Below are 16,306 nucleotides of genomic sequence, written 5' to 3' on the forward strand. Positions count from 1 at the left end.
CATTCACAATAAACCGACCACAGTACAGGAGGAGAACTGCTATGTCCTCCCACTCCCAATAACATGTTACAGCCGGGTTGTAAAGTAAAACACAAAGGGTCTGATGGACATACTGAGGGGAAGAAACGATAAGCACAGAGTGTGTAAATGAGTGATGGAGAAGGTGTGGATGAGCGGGGACACAGGGGCAAATATGCAGTTTGAGGACAGCCTGAGACTCAGTGAGGTGGAAAATGTGTGCACATATTTCTATTACTCAGGCTGTGAAGAAAGAAATTTGTTTAGACGGATTGTCTTATTAAAGGGGACATGCTTTGTAGCGCAACTACATTATGTTTATCATTACTTTTAACTAACAAGAGTAGGTTAGGTTAGGGTGGCATTCGGTTTAGTGTTGCAGTAGTAATGGACAATCAGAGATGAGCAACGTTCAACATATTTATGCATATTTAACAACTTCTCAGGAATTTGTAGTTGTTTCACTAACAAATGGGATTGCATCTGTACATTTAGTTTTTTCTGGACGTAAGTGGAAAAAATGTATGTTAACATAAGTTTGCTATATCAACAAGAGACAAACATTTTATAAAAAAGTAGGGGGTAAAAAAAGTGGGTATGACCGGCACAATGGGTGCCTGAGGGCCAGACTGTATAAGTTTAAACGGTCTGAGGGCCAACAGTCTCTGAAATAATTATTTAAAAAAAAATAATAATAATAAGTTTGTCTCTCCTTATCAGATGATCGATCTTCAGATTTGGGTACCACTGCATGCCTTTATCTCAGAACAAATTAATTCTTCTCTCTTTTTTATTTTTTAATAAATTCACCTTCTTTGAAAGGTTGCCTAGCTTCTGCTTTTAACCTAACCACTAAATTTCTTGGTGTGTAATGTCTTCATTTCACTCATACGACTGAAATCACTGCTGTTTCTGAGCTTTCCCCATGCTGCCTCACTTGTTATGCAACGTCACTTTGATAACTTGTACACATCAATACGTGTTTCTTTAGATTGCACTGCTTAATCAAGGTGACAGTTGAATTATATATTAGGCAAAGGTCGTTTCAGCTTGTGAGTGGCTATGGTTGGTCCATGCATATAATCATTTCCATCTATGCAACACAATTATGTTTCCAGCGTTAATCATAAAATATATTTGAATATTGCATTGGTTGATTTCGTTTCTGTTGGTGGGCAAAAAAATACAGCAATTTAGGAGTGAGGGCATAGGTCATCTAAACCCTGACCTTCGGCCCCAACAGGCCCTCCAGTGAGAATTTGGACATGCCTGGTATAACTGAATTACAAGTTTGTTTTGGTGTTTTGATCTTTTCATTCAAAAACCTTCGACTTCTGATATTCCCACTTTGTCTGTTGTTGCCAATGCTCAAAACACGAGCCAAAATGATTCATTCCTTTTCAGCAATGGATTTATTGGTTAAAATTAAGATTAAAATGTCACGTTAGGCCAATCAGAGACAGAACCCACTCAGGATTAGAATTCGTTGTATAGTTTTTGAAACGGAAATAAAAATATGCTCGCAGCAAATTAGGTTTCCAGGATAGAGCTGCAACGAGAGGCACTGCTTCTCTGAACAATCCACTGACAGTCATGACTTTATGTCCATCAAACTCCAAGTGGAGTGGATCTGTGAGAATTCTCCTGTGAAATAAGTTGAACCCTCTTCAAGTATATGATGTAAAGGAAAAGAATGAATGAATATTCATCCTTTCAATGTAGAATCCAAGATCAGGCTGATGTTTGTAAAAAATGAATATCGATATTTTATCTTTATTTCAAAGCCGAAAAAGAATTTGTTGTCGATAACTTTTTGATGTAATGATGCTCATCTGTATGGTTCGGGTAGGCCTCCAGAAAATCAATGTTGAGGCAATGCAGTGAAAAACTAGAAATGTTATGGTCTCTCATTCTGTATGTGCATGTGTGTCTGTGTAAAAATAGATCTATGTGATCTTGGGCTGTGTCGAGTCCCCTGCTCTCAGAGAGGCCCCAAATAAATTAGGTTAAGCGATGTGAAAATCCCACAGCTGTTTCAGGGAGCATTTTGCAGCCATGTGAGGGGCATCCAGCTGCGCATCACAGATTGTCCCCGCTACCTCAAAGAGAGCACATCAGAAGAGGAGAAACGCAGCACAATGCAGCAGGAAAGACTTTGAAACATTATATTTCCCACAAGTTAGATTTTTAAATTCCCTGTTTTCACTGCAATGAAAAACATTACAAGCAAGGCGTATAAAAGGATATGAGTTTCCACTGAAGTTATGATTATGGCCTTTTTTTATTTTTTTTTTATTTCTCCCTTTAGAGAGCATGGCCCTTAGCAAGGTGACGAGGAAGCAGCCCACACAGCAGTGGGAGCTGGAACTTCATAATTATTCTGTCACAATAAAACTGATGCAGAGCTTCCAGATTTCAGTTTATGGCGTTGCCTCAAAACTCACATAAACTGGCGTGATGGCAAAACAGCTGATTCACTCAGCGCGGACGCCTCATGTTTCCTTACATGAATCAATTAGCGTGCATGCAAACATAAGTAGGCATACTGTATGCATGCATAATGTTGTGCATCCGAGGGATTCTGCCAAGTTCATTTAGGCATGCCTTTGCATTTGTTTGGCACCAATTTGCTGCACGGGCCATATTCCTCATCGCTTGATATTTAATTTCCGAGCAAATGCTGTCAGACAGCTCTTCATGGAGAACCCCCAGCAGTCATTAGCCAAAACAACCTGGGAGTGTTCCTCGGAGGGACGTGCCCTTCAGTGCGATTACAAAGAGCAAAGAAAAAAAAGAAAGAAAGCGAGGACCATGACGCCGCTACTGAACGATCTCACATGCATCTCTGATGGGGTTTTCTCTGGCAAATGCTAAGATGTTGTTTTTTGTTTCTTACACAACAATTGCGAGTGCACAAGCATCTGCGGCCATGTTTTGATCATGATCACAAAATACAGTTGCTCCTTCGTGCCACTCGCGCTCTATAATTGCAGTCAGTATTTCTGAAGGTAGGAGGTACTGAACACATTTGATGGAGGCAGTAAAAACTGTAATGACTGTGAAAAAAGGGAATCGAATATAGTAATCTTACAGATGCAATAAAAGCACACAAGGCACTCCTCAAAACGAATATCTCTCATTTCAGAGGCTGTTGTAACCTTTATCCTCTTTATTCCTGAACTTGCCGTCTCGCCTGACATTTACAGTCGGAGCAGACACAAAATATTCTATCTGCAGCCCATCCAGTGTTCGAGGGTCTCCATTGTTTCTCACGCATATAATCTCCTCAGCCTTATTATCCCTGACCCTCCAATGACAGCGAAGCATCCCCATGTAAACCGACCCTCCCTTGTCTAATTCTTCAGTTCTGCCTTTGGAGGAGAGGATGAAGATGAAAAGTGGGGTCTCCATTGCAGGAGTCGCCTATCAAAATATGTCATATTGAGTGGAATTACTGCAGTAAAAACCAACACTTTCTGTTCTTGTCTTTTCAATTAAGGAGAAGCGGTAGTTGTCTCCACATCACATTTTTTTTAAAAAGTCATAGCAGACTGTGACCTATGGTAGAACATCAGGGATTTGAGAAATTGGTCAATTTGTCAATTTAGCTATGTGATGAGACTTGACACCAAATCATCCGAGTGTCCATGGTCGATTATTCACCCCATTGCTTCACGTTAGCATAGTGGACATTTTCTAGGAGAGCAAATGGAGTTGGTAGGAGCCAAACACAATTGGCAGTTATTTTAGGAATTAAATGTTCAATGATACACTAGATTCACCCAACTTTCTGATGGGTTCGCTGTTTAGTTCCTGTAATTTCTAACATAAAATCTGTAATTTCTAACATAAAAGTATTGAGAGCTTATTTCATTAAACCACATCCATGTTTAATGTATAGCTGACTGTTGTAAGTGTAATGAATTTAAAATGTTGAGAAGATAAAAGAAGATTTTGTGAACAACTATAAGTGTATTAAGTATGAATGTGTGTAAGCCATAACCCAACTGAATCTCATTTGAAGTCAAATGGAAAAGCCCAATAGTAGATACCAATATAATCTTTTTACTGTGAAATTCCTTAGCAAATCCAAAATCAACCATTGTTTTTTTTTTTCTCTCAACCTTTACTCTGAATGTAAGAAGTGTACTTCAGTTGACGTTCAAATACAATTATCAGATGTGTAGCTTTAATCACTGTGAGACGGAGACAGATTTTATCTCCCCTGCAATATATTGTGTGTATGTATATATAATATATACATACAATATATTGCATCCCCCGTGGCTAATTCATCGTTGTTTTTAGTCAACTGCAGTGTGTCCCCTTTTTCATCCGATTCTTTTATAACTTATCTGAAAGGCAGTATGCTTCAAAAGTCTTAATGGGGAATAATAAAGTTTGGTGAAGCTTGAGGAGCTAATTATCAACAGTCTGGTTAAAAGCGCGGAGATGGATGGCATACGAAACAGACAGGCACATCAAACACTGAAGACGAATAAAAGAGTCAGATCAATTTCAGGTATTACCATTGTAACGTCTGAATTATCACACATCTGTGGCTTAGGAGTTTTACTTCCTCTCCCTTTTTACCATTTATCTCCACATAAGTCTATTTCCCTCTACATCAGATATCATTAAGGACGATTGGAAGATGAAAAAGGAGACGCCAGATCTGATACAGGCTATTTATATCGAGGCAGCCCGGACCGAGCTGAGTAAAAGACAGGCAACAAATTCAGGGAGAGCTGCGGACCCCTGAGACCTGATATAATATATTACTTATTGTATATAATTCAAATAGCCATCCATCTCCAGTTAGTCATTCTGCTTGCGTCAGGTCTTTCACATTCATTATCATATCAGTTAACACGATTTAATGCAAATGCTCCACCCAGAAGCGGTGCCTCCATATCAATTACTGACAGCTTGTTGTGCAATGACAAGAGTTATTATGGTAACAGTGCTGAATTAAATTGCACCTGAGAGAAAGCAAGTGAATGAGAATGGCAGGAACGAAGGAGGCATGAAGAGGGAACATGAAGAAGAGGAATAGAATGTTTTGTCCCTTTATTCTCTGAAGGACCCTCCTTGTACTTCATGAGTCTCCAACCAGATGCAGACTCAAGAGGATCCCACATCTCGAATCAGTGTGATCCCAACATACACTGATGAAATAAGCCACGCTCTGGATTGCCACCCACTATTCCTACAGAGAAAATACAATAAAATCGTTAAGTACCACAGGAGAGTCAGCAGATCAATATCTGCATACAGATTCTGCTTGGGTCATTTACACAGACTGTGTATCTATGCCAGTACCAAGCTCTTCTCACCTCGAATACAGCATAGATCCTATATAAACAACAATATTAGTGTCTTTACGGAGGTCAAAAATTAGACTCTTGTTCTGTTCATTTCTTTGTCATTGTTGTGAAGCATGAGTTAAATTTGTGAATCCTTGAAGCTGCAAACTGGTTTTTCCCAGTGGGATCTGTGCAGGATGATTTCTGGTCCCACTGGGATACGGGGCACTGCATTCGTAAGCAGAGTGGTGGCTTCACTCTCCCATAGGAGATCACTGCAACACTTATTCCCCTCAGACAAAGCAGTCAACCTAATCGTGGAAATATGGCACACGCTGTAGAATACCGCCATTGAAGCGGCACGTCAGCAAGTTGGAAGTGATAAATTCAGGTTTCTCATTCTACAGCAAAATGAGTTTAGTGTCAAGAGGGCCTGTTTCTGTCAAGGATTTTAGTAAACTAAGATGACTCAACTGTTTTCATTATTCATTAAAGGGCTGATGCATTTTGTGATCACAGTTGGAAATGCAATTATATTAGTGCCACCATGTATGCTCTTATAAAAAGTCCAAGTATTAGTACAATGCCAGTCATAAAGCCTCACGAGCAAGAAACTCCTGAAACTCAAACTTACTCCGAGTGAATGGAGAGAACAAGTGTTGGGGAAACGACAAACCTGATCAGGCGTCGGGAACAAACTGACTTTAGTTATCACTCTTAGTAATAATATCAATACAACATATCTTATTCACACCTGAAATATGTTTGTTGTTGTTACCTAGAAAACATTATTATCCATAACTTAGGTTTCTTTAACAATTATTTGCAATGTTTTTTTCTACAAAGAGAAAGCTTGTTAACATGATGAAGAGCATTTTCATTGATCTAGTGTTGGTTGGGTTTTTACCGAGTACATGCAGAAAAAAGCACTGGCGTTCTGTTTACACTAAAAATATCAGTGACATTGGACAGTTTGAGATAAAAACCAACGTCTCTTAATACTCTGCACCCTGCAATCATTTGCAAAGACGTCTCAAGCGAGAAACACTCACACCCATTGATTAACTCAGAGGTTATCATCAATTATGTGTTACAAGGAGGACTGTTTATGCTTTTATGAGAGTTCCCCGAGTCTTCAATTAACTGCAACTGTGACATTTACATTTACTGTGTAAATGTAAATGTATACATTTTCATTTACACAGTAAATGTAAATGTATACATTTTGTGTGTTTGGTTATTGTTCTTTTTTATCATCCGCCATCTGTCTTCTACACTGATATTTGCAGTTCGATCCCAGTCAACTCGGAGCAAAGGCAAGGAATTTTTATCTTTCTGTGACAGCTGCTAACTCAGCAAGGGCCTCCTTGCAAAAATGATATTGATCTCAATGGGACTTCTCGGAAAAAATAAAAGGTGAGACAACAGTATCCACGCTTCAGATGTGAAACGCGCTGCATGCACAGTCGCTATTACTTCAATACTCTTATTGTAAGAGCGGGTCTTTGGCGAACTTTCATCTCACCTTATGTTGACACTGGCTGGCGTTCATGCACTCTACTCTCAAAATAGCCCATTGTGATACTGTTTCACAAGGTGAGATATAAATATTTTTTGTCTTTTTATTTAGCACATCTAAGCAGTAGCACAATGAACTTGAGAAAACAACTTGTTCACAGTAAAAAGGCTCAAAGACAATGAAGGATTGAGAGTGTCTTCCTCAGCCATGGCACATCTTTTTGAGTTATATAAATTCAATTGGAAGACGAAAATAATGGATCAAAATGAAGAACGAAGGAGCGATCAGGCATTACAATGCAGTTATAGAACTTTAAAGCTGATAGGAAAATAGGGGGGAAAAATATACTGTACATACACAAACACGCAAGACTTTAATGGTAAAAGATGTTTGATTAATACAGAAATGCACATGGTTTGAAACGTGTCAGACAAGAACATAACAAAATAGGAAAAGGCTGAAAGCCAAACTAAAATGTGTTGTTATTCACATCCAATTACAGGTCGCTGTAATTACAGGGGTTTAAATCTCTATTTCAAATCTATTCTATTGACCGAAACCTGCCGGAAGATTACATCTGAAGCTCAGTTACTAAAACCCTCCATTCTCACCCATTTCTGTCCAACACAACACACAGGGGAAACTATCTCCATTCTTATTCGGGCATCGATGATGTTTTGGAGAAAAAAATCTTCACTGTTAATTAGTTTTTAAACAAATTTCCACAAATTTGTTTGGTCGTGGTTTTTTGTTGTTTTTTTAAATAATGTCGATGATATCAAAGTTAAAGAAGCCACAAGGGAATGCCCCAACCATTTCACTTTGATGAAAAATGCAAACCCTAAAAAAAAAAAACCAACAGATTTTTTTTTAAAGTTATAAAACTTTATCAAAGCAACAAATCTGTGAACATCTCATTCTGACAAACTCATGTTCAAGTGCAGCTGACATGGTTTTCTATTTATTAAATGTGATATATGGAAAAGGAAAGAGTTGTTGTGAGTGCGAAGAATCTTTCTCCTTTCTGCTCCTAATTCATATGCACGGAGAAGCAAAATTCGGGCCCCCATACAAACAGAATTTTAAGAAACACTTGGAAGATTTGTGTTTTGGTTTCTAACCACTTGCTGAGGTCTGTGATCCACAGAGACGCCGAGCAAGAATGAAGTACTGGGCACAGATGAGTGGAGGAGAGCACAGAGGCTGAGAAATATTCACATAACCTTTAAAAAAAAACTAAAAACCTCAAACTTCCCACATCATGTGCACATACAAAGCTTATTCCAATCTCCAGATGACCAAAGACCAAATGACTGATTAGCAGGGAAAACGAAGGATCAGAGGAAGGAGGAAAACTTCAAATGTTCAAAGCCGAATGGCAGGGGGAAAATTGCTTTTTATGTTAATTCTAGTGTTCGCAAAAAAACTACTTTACTGTGTTAAAGTTTTGTTTACAAAGAAAAGAACAAGTTGGATTAAGTCATAAAAAAAAATAACAGTTTATCAGTGACCTTCTGACCACAGCTCTGTGCTTTGGGTTTACACTTTCACATGTATCAATATCAATCACAGACATTTTTATAAACAGTCCTTCATGGTGCCAGTTTGGTTGTAAATCTTAACCTTAAACGTGTGAATTGATACCTGTAAATGTCTCACTGTGTTTGGTGTTTTGTTGGAAGCATGAACATATAAATGGCTGCATTACTTGTCTTGGACTGGCAACGGTCCAGGACGGACACTGACACTCGCCCACCTGCAGCTGAGATACGCTGACGGCCCCGCAACCTGACCCAAGACGGATGGATTTTTATGCACACTGTATAAGACTATTTATCTGTTGAATGTTTAAGCCTATGTTGGTGAAAATCTAAACTTTTGGAAAGGTCAGTTCATCTGAAACAGTGGTTTTGACACTTTATTCCGCACTTGATGCACTTTTTGACCCCGTCTCTGAGAAATTATGTTTAGATGCAGCTGAAATGTAGAAGCAAAGACATTCAGATGGAAATATGGCTTGAAGCAGATTCAATTGCATTTTGAGATAATGAGTAATTTGAGTGGTTTTGAATGCACGGAGAAAAATATATGGAAGGTCTGTTTACAGTGTGCAGGGTCACCATCCTATCGCCACAACTTGAACTGGCAGGTGTAGAAGAGAAATGGATGGAGGTGTCATATTCAAGTACTATGACAGCAATACGGTTTATTAATGGGGTTTGCAACATGATCAAATGTCTGGCAAAACTGATATAATGACACTCAACTTTCTTCCTTATGGCGAGTTCACGTCCAATTATAGTACTGAATTCTTGTCCAGACTATACTTCTGTGTCTTTGGCTTTTTCACATTGACATTTTTCAAATAAAATTAAATTCCACTGCAATTTAGGGAACTGTACAAAATCTGATCTGAGTTTGTGCATCTGTGTGTGTGTGTGTGTGTGTGTGTGTGTGTGTGTGTGTGTGTGTGTGTGTTCTGCAAAAATCTAATTAAACGAATAAATGAATTAAAATATAAAACTTCAGATTCAAACCAGTGAAAAGCCAGAAACTGTCTTCGCTCCCCGCTCCCTTACAAACTGCTCACCGTACTTCACCAACCAGCTAAAAGATAAAACGGGGGAAAAAATGGAATTCTCCTCGAATCTGTCAAATGTGGTCATTATGTTTGACCAAAAAAAAAAAAAAATCTAAATTTCCAATTTAAAGCAGTAAAGATGCTAAAGATTTTCACCCGTGTGGCCTTTTTCATGAGGAGGACTATTAATGGCTTGAAGTGAGCGGCCACTTCATCTCACCTGAGTTAAGGCAGTTCACCTAAAAAGTCTATTTGGCTGCGATCCCGAGTGAGCTTCCCGAGGCTCAATTATGTTGTTAAACTTGCAACCTCACACATAAAAGCCCTCTGGCTGTCCCTCTAAAGCGACACTAATTAGACGGAAGCTTCAGCCAAAGGGGGGGGGGGCTCCATTAGCATACCTACCTATCACCTGTGCGCAAGTGTGTGGGCGAGAGAAAAACAGGGAGGAAGAAAATAACTGGCCAAAGAGTGAATTTGAGTAAGACTGCAGGCTTCACAGAGCTGGCAAAATATCTATTCCCTAATGCGTCTCCATCATTCACATTAATGACTCCTCCTTACCTTGTGGAGAAGGCATAAAGGGAGTGGACACTCACTTCCCTGAATAACATTTCAATTAATTTGTTCTATTTTAAAAGCTTCTGTGTCATGGCGGGCATTTTCAAGATGCTTTAAAAGGGAGACCGGGCTTTTAGACATTCATATAATACATCAGTGATCAATAAATATGATCTTCTTTGCCTTGAGGTAATGAGTCATGAGCAATTACCCCAGTGAGCCAGTAGTGTCCCTTCTGGGCTGTGGAAAACTGCAGGCTTTCATTGCCGCCAAACACTACAGATGATTTGGCTAATTGGTTCCTCCCTCTCAGACTGCAGGTGAGTTCATTAGTGAAATCAGCTGGTGGAACATGTAGCTGAGAATAAAAACAACCAGCAGAACACGAAACTCACTGTCCACAGCGATCTGAGCCAAGTCGTGAACACACGTCTCGAGCTGGAAGATTGTTTTTAAAAGGTTGTTTGTGCTCTTCGGAAACTCAAGATGTACTGCCATCCCAGAAAATAAACAACGAACCACTTTATCTCATGTCTAATTCCATTTATCACAGCACAGCCTCAGCCCTAAAGCCAAGGTTTTACTGTAACAGCCATACATTACTTAGGTCATTACATAGGGTGTTGATCTATTATTTTTAGGATTTGCTCAACCCTGGCATATAGCTGCTCATTCTGGAAGTTTCTGAAGGAGAAGAACAAAAAAAGACGTCATCGCTTCAGAGAAAACACAGTTGTTAAAACGACGTCACCATTTATATGATACAAAGCCGAATGATTCCTTACATTTAATGGCAAAACGGCAAATTTACAAGCACTGTAGTTTTTCTGGTCGTAACTTACGTACTTACATGAATTGATTGTCTGGAACTGCTATTAAACTCATACATATATAATATCATAATTTTAAGCTTAGCACCTTAAAAGCTGCGAATGGAGACATCCAGGATTCGGGGGAAAGCGGCTTGCTCTGCTAATCTCCGAGGCTTACGTTAACAATAGGTTACTTTGCTCCGGCGTGGAGCTGTCAGCTCTGTGATTATGGCTGATTTGACTTACCAGCGGTTTGTCTTTGTTACCATGAGTATTCAACAGCACAATGACCGACGGCAATCTGAAGATTATGATTATGTCGCATAATACTGATGTCATGGCAAGTAAACTTGAAGCAAAACACCTCAATAATAAGCATTTTCTTTCAGGCTAAACAGGTTCAGTGATGAGTTCAATCAAAATTGCAACTCTGGTCAGGAAAACAGCAATTACATGTTTTCAAATCACAAGCAGTGAGGCTGCTGCTATTATAGATGTATGGATTTTAAACCAATTGTGCTGAGAACTCTTCAACAACCAGTGAATCACTATATTTAATGCAACGTCAAGCACTCCAGCATTTGTCTTCACCTAAAACTAAAAAAAACAAAATAAAATGGCAGCACGATAACTATAGCAACCATCTCTGTCTGCAACTGAGAAATAACAAGCTTTAAATACCGTATGCAGACTGCCACAAGGATGAAGTGGAGGAGGGTGGTGTTATAGAGTATTAGACCAGCAAGGTTGGCTGGACAGCTCTGATAACAACACCCCTCCTGCTGTAGATGAATCTGCCTCCTCGCTCTGCCTCATCCTTTCACAGATGAATCTTGGGTCACCGTCAATGACACACACTATAATGTGGAGCCGGTGTGCGGCGTGAGGCTGAGGCCAGGCAGTGCTCGGAGGTGACGCACAGTAAAGGCCAGATCAGTGCTGCCTGTCCGCTGTGGCTGCCTGGTGGAGGAGACGCAGGTGGAGGAGGTGCACGCGTGCAACACTGTATAAATTAAGTTTGCTAAGGTCATCACAGTGAGAACACTGCTACCATATGTACCAGCTGACCGGACCCTGACCCTGCGATGATAGGTGAAGCCAGGCCTCGTGCAACTTTTTACAACAGTCAGACTCTTACAGGCATGTATAAAAGAAGGTTCTGTGCCAGCAGCTAATGATGATAGGCTGCAGAGTCAATCCGTTCACTCTGCAGTGGGAAATAGGAGGCAGCTGCAGAATCCTTGCTGAATGTGTGTCACTGGACAGAAGACGTTCACAAAATACATAGAGATTGCAAAGGATTTGCAAGATTAGCATGCAGAACACATGATGGGGCGGTTGGGGGGGGGAGTGGGGCTATTTCAGCACTCTGTTTCAGTACTGTCGGAGAATTTTCGTGCGACTCAGCTGGAAACTAAAGCCCCGATAACTGCACATCCGAGAGACGCGGCTGCTGAGTTGGACAGCGAGGAGCGGGGTTTGTGTGCGCGGTGGCACTTCCAACAACAATCACCTCACTGAGCACAAGGTTGAAATATGAACCGCTCAGCTTCTTTAATCAGCAGCCCAACTTAGAGAAGAAGAGTGCCAGCTGCATTCAGCAAAGGGTTTTTTTTTCTTTTCTTTTCTTTTTTTTTTTAACAGAGAACAGTATTTACATAAAAAAAAGTTATATAAACTCTTTAGTGTTTCCAGAGCTGTGCATAATCTGATAAATTGCCTCAAACGGCTTTAGGCGGCATTGTTTCACCAGCCTTAGACGCTTGAATCTCTGTCAGAACTCAAAAGAAGCGAGTTGCATGATGGGTAATGTCCGCACTATGTTTTGGAAAAGAAGTAAAATGTGCACCATGAAGAAACTGCAGACTGTTGTACTGTTTTAGCCATTCTGAGATGTAGAAAGTGGAGTCAGGCACGCTTTTGAAGGTTAAAACAACACTCCAGCACTCTCCCGTCACAGTGAGACCACCCTGGTTTTATTTCAGACCACAGCCTTTCAGGAAGAAGTTTGCATATTCTTCCTCTGCATGTGTGGTTTTATCACTCCAGCTGACATTTTCTTTTTTTTAATGGCCTAGGTTAATAGTGTATAGGTGTGTGTGTGTGTGTGTGTGTGTGTGTGTGTGTGTGTGTGTGTGTGTGTGTGTGTGTGTGTGTGTGTGTGTGTGTGTGTGTGTGTGTGTGTGTGTGTGTGTGTGTGTGTGTGTGTGTGTGTGTGTGTGTGTGTGTGTGTGTGTGTGTGTGTGACATTCACAGACACTCTGTCACTCCGCTTGCCATGTGGTTTACCAACAACGAGCTATTTATGTTTGGTGTTTGTAATTCTCCATTAAAAGACATCAGAAGCTGTCTTGTATTTTCCAAACATTGACACCAGAGATTCATGTAAAGGGCGAAGGAGAATTCATTTATGCAATTCCTACAAAGTCTCGCCTCAGGGGTCTCACATATTTCACACATTTGTCAATAAAATAGTTTTTTTTTAATAAGGAGAAAGAAGCAGATTCTTTCCATATTGTAGATCTCATTCAACATCTATGCATTCTTGTACTCTGTGGGTGGAGAGGAGTGTGTGATTAATGGGTTAAAAGGTCAACGTTTCAATGGAATAACGACTGAAAAAGAAAACCAGCTGGTGAATCAGTAGAAAGTACAATATTTCGTGTTTGTGCGTCTCTGATCCAAATCCAAAACATATGTCAGGAGTTATCTAACCGAAGTGCACACTGTCTCCAACATTTAACGTCACTTTCCATAAAATGTCCCTTCTGTTTTGGTGTAATAAAGAAACCAGTCAAGCATTTTTACCCAAATTTCCTTCAAATATTTGAATTTTAACATGGTTAAGAGAATTTACATGCCTAAAGCCAGTCATCTTTATTAATTCTGAAGTTGATTTCCTTTTTGCATTCATGTTTTATATATTCTGTGTTTTTTGAGTTTTTCCCCAAAGCCATTGTTTACTTTTGGTCGACAATAATAAAGTGTTGATATTGGATGATAGAGATCTGGCTTTGCATTCAGTGCTATCTAAAAACTCAAGCCTTCAGAAGGGGAAATTATTTCTTGATTGTTTAAAAATGTTTACAATAGATGTCTACTATGCTCCCAATCCATTCTTTCTATCAAAGGAACATTTCATGGACTGAGGACCAACTTTAAATAAGCAGAAAACACACCTGCATAAATCCCTCATCGATGGAAAAGGGCTTATTCTTTACTTACAATCTGGATATTTTTAGTTGTTTTGTCCTCTGACTCTAAATCAGACTATAATTGAAGAACAATAAAACTCTAAGTTGCTGATTTTAAATGTCCAGTCTCTTAGCATGTTGGCCTTTTCCCTGAAAGCCGAGTCCAACTGAGGGTTCAAAGTTCTGCTGACAGGCATGCCAGGAAAGTAATTTCCAACAAAGGGTCTACAATAGCTCATTTAATGGATTTTTCTTTTGTGTGCGTTTCAAGTCACCTAAAGGAGAATGCAGCAGTCCAATAACTTTTCAAGCTAATGAATCTGTCTTTCACGAAATACAATCTTCTTTACAAGGTCATCATCCTGCACCGCACACTAATTCATTGACACAGCAGGAGAACTGCAGGTTATCAATATAAACCACACATCCCAATCCAAAACAAGTAGAATCTGATTTTAAAATGAATAATTAAAAATAATAATAATAATAATAACCATAATAACAACAACAACAACAACAACAACAACAACAACAACAACAACAACAACAAGAAGAATAATAATAATAATAATAATAATAATAATAATAATAATAATAATAATAATAATAATAATAATAATAATAATAATAATGGGACAGTCTTATTAAGATCTCACGGCTTTTCTATTTTGGTGCTTTTTCAAGACTCTTTTCTCTTTCATGAGAGCGGGAGTCTCTAATTTCTCCTGGGAGCCACAAGCTGCTGCTATCTCAGCTGTGTTTACTAATCTTCCCTCGACACCAATTTCTCAGACCCACAAAGTTAATACGGATCCAATGTAAATAGCTTTATCACATAACGTCTTGTTATCCCCCCCCCCCCCCCCCCCCAACCTTGGCTACCCAGTGCGATACATGGTTAGAAGTCGACATACAAGAATTAAGTCAGAAAGCTGAAAGAAGAAAAGAAAAGTTCCCATGGCGCTATCCACCTTAAATAATGGTTTAAATCACAGACTGTCACTGTACAGAGACAACAGTAGGATGAGGAATATGAGCAGCATCCTGCTTCTGGCGCTGAGCTAAAGGATGAGCCGTAGTAAATTGAAGGGAGTTCGTCTCTGGCCCGTCAGAACCGATCGAACACGAGCTGAGGCTGAGACACTCTCAGTTCATCTCGTCATGTGTAGATTACTGTACCTGCCCCGTTCCACCTGCACTGGTCTGCTCAACCGAAGGCCCCAGATTGTTGTAAATGCCATGGCAGTAAGTTTTAATTAAACCCAGAGGGAGAAGTATTAATTATTCCATCGCCCGCCGTGAATTGGCTGGTGGCTGCGGGTGCATTCTCAGTCGAATGCTGATGATGTCGAGGTGAATGAGGTGCGGTTTATGAGTTCAGGATTAAAAATGGGATTTATCAAGTTCAGGACTCTATTTTGGATAGCTATCTCAACACATGAAGGACTTTTAGTGCAATAAATCAGATTCACAAGTACCCAGGTATAAAATAAATACAACCATTCATCCCGCAGGATGTTTTGACCAGTTTCAAAGGCTACTCCTGTCAATATTTAACAGACCGGCAGAATGCTCCCCGAGGCTTTCGTTCATTTCTTTCTGGCATAATGTGTTTGTGTCCTGTCTTGTCATGTTTCCATCTGTTTCTTGAAAGGTATCTACCTTTACATCTGCTATATTAAGTCTGGCGCCTCCTTTGCCGTCAAATGATGTCACCCCTTTCTTCCAAGCTTGTAAAGCTGCCACAAGCCTTAAGTGTGTGAGTGTTTTCTGTTCGTCATACAAGTCGCACTCACAACACATTTTAGTTAATCCTCATTACCATATCTTTAGATTGATTGATTGGTTATGCCATTCAGTACTTTAATCACATTGCAAGTTTCCACAGAAGAAGTAGCCGTTCGCAGAGTCCGCTGCAGCCACGGATCCTTCTTCTCGTCTTTCTTTTCTGCTGATAAGCTGAAACAGCACTCTTCTCTTTGTCCTGATCCCTGTAGTTATTTGTTAATACAGAGATGGAGGAGCACCTTATAAACTATGCATGCCTTTTCCCTCTGGCAACCACCAGCAGAGAGGATGATGGCAGGAAAATGCTGGTTTCCATTAGTCCTGTGGGGCTGGTTAGCATAAAATTATCATTGGGATAGCAGGAAGCAGAGAAAATCTGGGGTGAGTGATTAAAGCGAATGTGAAATGGACACTGGAAACTGGATATGTCATTTGCATAGAGTATGTTTTTTTGTTGTTTTTTTTCCTGATACGACCATCCATCCAAACAGAAGTACCAAGAGAAAACTATTTCAAAAAACATTTAA

General features: G+C 39.7%; 1 protein-coding gene across 2 annotated transcripts in view; it reads right to left on the minus strand.

Annotated features, from left to right (window-relative positions):
* Positions 1–16,306, minus strand: part of ptprub (protein tyrosine phosphatase receptor type Ub) — a 177,188-nt gene that overhangs the window by 107,294 nt on the left and 53,588 nt on the right. The window lies entirely within an intron of this gene.

This window comes from Blennius ocellaris, assembly GCF_963422515.1.
Source record: "Blennius ocellaris genome assembly, chromosome: 8".
Classification (NCBI taxonomy): Eukaryota; Metazoa; Chordata; class Actinopteri; order Blenniiformes; family Blenniidae; genus Blennius; species Blennius ocellaris.